Below are 4,574 nucleotides of genomic sequence, written 5' to 3' on the forward strand. Positions count from 1 at the left end.
AAAATTTCAGAGCAAAATTGTGCGTGCTCTAACTCTGCAATCATGTAACGTAGGAAGGTCAAACATCACAGCTAGAACCCTCATGGGTCAGGGATCCATGCCAAGTAGTTCAAGGTCACAAGGTCAAAGGTCAAGGTCACAACAGTCCATGAGCTCCAACTCTGCAACCGTTTACAGTAGACAGATCAAACTTCAGAGGTGGACTCCTCGCATCTTTAGGATCAGCCCTTTATGATTCCTGTCTGCAACTGATCAGCTCTTGGAGCCATCTTGGTTCAGCACGGACGCACACCGTGGCAGGCCCCGTCAAAGTTTCTCCAGGAACTTTCTAGTTACAATTATTCTTCTTACTAAGTTCAAAAAAAAAAGGAGGATAATGAGCACAAACAACCATGTGGTTAAGAACAAAAAGAACAGATTCTTTAATACAATGTTAAACAAATTATTTGTGTACTCTGCTTTTCTTTTCCCTTTAAACAAAAGGGTTCACCTTTATCACGTTAGGGGGTGTGTTCTTTTTTAGTCCAGATTTCTTATTGTTCAGTTCTCTTCCTTAGTTCAGTATTTGAAATCCAAGTTAGTCAGTCAAGGTTTTTGTCAAGTTCAAATTGCCATGTGTTTCTTTGGATCCAAAAAAAAATCTTATCTTATCCAGTGCAAAGTAGGCAGCGGTTCCAGCAGTCCCAGGTCTTGGGTTAAAACCTGGAGCTCAGCGCATCCAATCCGGGCCTGCGGTGATGTGCAGCTGGACAAGGTTCCAAGTTGAATGTGGTTCAAAAAAAAAACAAAAACCTGCAAATATATAGAAGTCCAAAAGTATGCAGGAGTAATAAATCCCATTTATCATAAAAAAATTACAGTTAACTAATGGCAAGCTTGCTGAAACATATCACACTGTATGTAAACCATTAAAAGTTTGCACATAACAAAAATGCAATACAGTGAAAATCATTCTTATACTCCAATGTTACACCTTTCTCCAATTGTTTTTTTTTTTTTTTCTTCTTGGAACATATTACGAGCAGTAATGCCTGTGACGCCATTTAGCATTAGCTTCATTTCAGGTTTCAAAAATACATCACAACACTCACCAGAGAATAATCACAGCCGAAATGGTTTTAACTGCTAGAATCAGGTCATTTATCTTCTCATCTGTAAACCGTTACCGGAATTCAGCAGAGTTTATCATAAAACATTTCCTTCTCAACGTGCAATAGCTCTGCACAACGTGCTGAAAGGCAGCTACGTTTTTTTTCTTCTCCTCTTACTTTTCTCTGCTGTCTAAACCACAGTGTAAACTCACGAGCCACCTGCTGGCGGTTTCTGGTAACAAAAGAAAACCCAAAATTTAAGTAGAACTCAATTCGTTGGTTCACAAACTACAAGCGGTTCCCATTTTGAATCAGGTTGACTTCAAATGGTATTTATAGGATTGCACCCCCACCTTAAAGAATGTGGGTGCTGTTGGTCCACTAATCAGGCGCCCATGCTCTTCGTCATAAAGTAAAACTTGATAAGTTGCAAATTTGGGCTTCTAAAGCAACAGTTGTGGCCAAATTGTTTTGTGTCAAATGCTTTTACTTAAGGTCATTTATTGTCATGTATTTCTAACCTGAAGGGTTTAAACTGATCCACTGATACTCTGCAAAAACTTCACCCAATACATGAATAAGTACATCATGCAAATAATCCACTTTATAGGAGTGTAATAGCTGTGAAATATTTAAATGACTCTCTGCTGGACTGTGGTAATTACAAACAACATTTTATGATTTTTGTTTTGCTCTGTAATATTGCTTGCAAAAATAAAATCTGTGTGCATACAGTAGCCTGAACACCAATGCAGACATGGAATTTTATTTACTGAAAATGTTTGCATTGTACTTAAATAACAATAGCCATTTTTTTCTTTCAAATACCAACAGTGATATGATATCACTGGCACCAAGTGACATTTTATTTGTTTTGTTTTTTCTTATAGAGAAGAAATTCTTTAAAAGAACAAGGCCAGGTTTTTTATGTTGGGGGACTTGCTCACAGTTATAAAAGATCTGATGATTTTAAAGGTTTCTCCTACTTGTTCTCAGAGTCTAATCAAAGATCTCCAGACAGGGCACAGATGAATGACTGAAGGCATGCCCCAGAACCGAATGGTCATCATAAGAGAAAATGTGTTAAGGATTAAATGCCAGCAACCTTGTAAAATCAAAGGCAAAGACATACAGCGAGGCACCTTTTACCATTTAGAGGCAGCTGTAGAGGAAGTGCAGTTTCATTATGGATGTTATGGAGAGCCATCCAAGGTCAGAAAGCAATCATCACTCTGACACCTCACCCAGCAGGCAGCACAGCTCTTTAGAGCACCGCCAGCACTGCAAGAGCCGTCTTCCACATAACAACAACAGGCGATAGGGGCCAAAGGCAATGTCACAGGGCACCCCTCCATCAATAGTGGTGCAAACGACCTGTAAGAAAGCGCTCTCAAAGGAGAAAATAGAGCTTGTCCGTGTACAAGTTTCCAGGGCTTCATGTCAGGGACTGAAGACCAATGAGTGTCGATATGTATTGACTTGACATACTGTATGTTTAAACTGACTGGAGAGGCACTGAAAGGAGAATAGATGCTTCATTTTATTAAAGCACTTTAGAGGTTGTCAAAAGGCAGGGTTCACGGTGGCATACTGTTGAGAACTGTAGATTTACTCGCGGTTCCTAGAGTTTCTAAAAACAGAATGAGTAGCAGATCTTTCACTTACCAGGTTCCTCTCTTGTCCTTGAGGCTCAAACCCTGTCTACTTTTAAAGCTAGACTGAAGATTTTCCTTTTTGAATAATCCTTTAGCTAGCGTTGGTTCACTATAGAACTGATCTCTTTTCTGTTCTCTCAAACCGCAGCTGGTGAGGCAGATGGCCATCCATCTCAAGCCTGGTTCTACTGGAGGTTTCTTCCTGCTAAAAAAAAAAAAATTGACCCTTTCCACTATCACCAACATGCCGCTCAGAATGGGAGGTTAAGACAAAGTGAAAATTTGATGCAGTCTGCCGACATTCTTAGATAGATAACTTTTTAATGTACTGTATGTAAATGTATTGTATTATAATAAAAATTAATTGACTCTAATTGGATATGAAGCTGGATCTGTATTAGATTTATGATTTGGTATTGTTTTTTTGGTTTGTATAGTGCTCTGAGATGATGTTTGTTGTGAACTGGTGCTATATAAGTAAACTGAAGTGAACTGAATTGAAAGGAGGCAGGAAGAGCACGAGCCTCCTCCCTGGAATGAGCTTCCATCCCTGCAGGTATGCCCTGTAATTAGCAGGGCTAATGAAGAATAGGACTGAGACTAATTTCCCTGCTGACCTTTTTGCCCTCTTTGCGGTGTGAGAGGATGGACCTCAACAGAGAAGAACATGGAAACCATGTTAAAGTCATTAACCCCAATCCAGCGCACCCTCAGGCTTACAGTGTTTTTTACCAGGTTGTGCACACTGCAAATATTCCATCATTACAAAAACTGTTGTTGTCTGCTTCCCACAGCACGAGCCCTCATACTGTGATTACGAAGCAGACTGAGGCACCTGTCACACGGAGCTGTTGTTAGCTGGTACTGGCTGTCATGGTTCCCTACAGATTGGTTGCTGCTCATATGAAGCCACAGAAAGAAAGAAAAAGACAAATCTAATGTCAAAGCATATCAAATTTTCTTAACGTAAACCAATATCACAAAAAAACAAAAAAAAGCAATGCTACATCACAATGAAGTGAGGGAAATAAAGAGGATTAAAGCATTTTAGGTAAATTAGTTACCGGTAAGTAAAATCAATTTTCAAAAGCACAGGCATAGAAGGGGCAAAAAGTGACATAAATAAAACTACATACATACACTGTTAGTACCGTACGGTATTATGTATTGGTAGCACATTTAAATTTTTAAGTAAGCACTCACACATTTTTCTGTTTAGTGCTTCATTTACAAAATGTACATTATGATGTTCCCTATCACTTCTGAGCATATTTTAGTGTTTTCTTGACAACATGAAGGAGTGCAGGTAAAACGATTGCATTTACAATCCTAGTTTAGCATGTTGGCATTCTGAGTTTTACAGCTTAAATAAATATTTTGGACATTTTAAAATAAGGTTCAGTGGAAGTTTTATCTTCAGTTCAGTTCATATCTTACCTGATGTCGATAGCTCTTTGAACAGCAGCAGTTTGGAGAAACAGAATAAGTCCAATATGTCTAATGAGCTGATAGCTAGCTCAAACGCAGCTATGGGTATCTGCAAAATAAAAAAATAATAAAAAAATAAAAAACAGCAGCAGCTAGCTGTAGTTTCAGGCATGAATTTCATGATATTTCTGCTGAAATAACTATTAAAATATTTAAAAAATGACAAATTAAAAATGAAACCTTTTAACTCATACATGTTATTTTATTACATCTTAGAATACTGTCATCTCAAATGACAATATATGTAGATAGATAGATAGATAGATAGATAGATAGATAGATAGATAGATAGATAGATAGATAGATAGATAGATAGATAGATAGATAGATAGATAGATAG

The 4,574-nt window shown here is 38.0% G+C and overlaps 1 long non-coding RNA gene across 1 annotated transcript; it reads right to left on the bottom strand.

Annotated features, from left to right (window-relative positions):
• Window positions 1–398: 398 nt before the first annotated feature.
• LOC119616769 lies at window positions 399–4,355 on the bottom strand. The gene is made up of 2 exons (XR_005232789.1): window positions 1,092–4,355; window positions 399–792 (listed from the first exon to the last, which is right to left on the bottom strand). It is a non-coding gene; the product is annotated as an uncharacterized LOC119616769 (long non-coding RNA).
• Between the last annotated feature and the right edge of the window lie 219 nt (window positions 4,356–4,574).

Source organism: Kryptolebias marmoratus, linkage group LG24 (assembly GCF_001649575.2).
Source record: "Kryptolebias marmoratus isolate JLee-2015 linkage group LG24, ASM164957v2, whole genome shotgun sequence".
In the NCBI taxonomy this organism is placed as follows: Eukaryota; Metazoa; Chordata; class Actinopteri; order Cyprinodontiformes; family Rivulidae; genus Kryptolebias; species Kryptolebias marmoratus.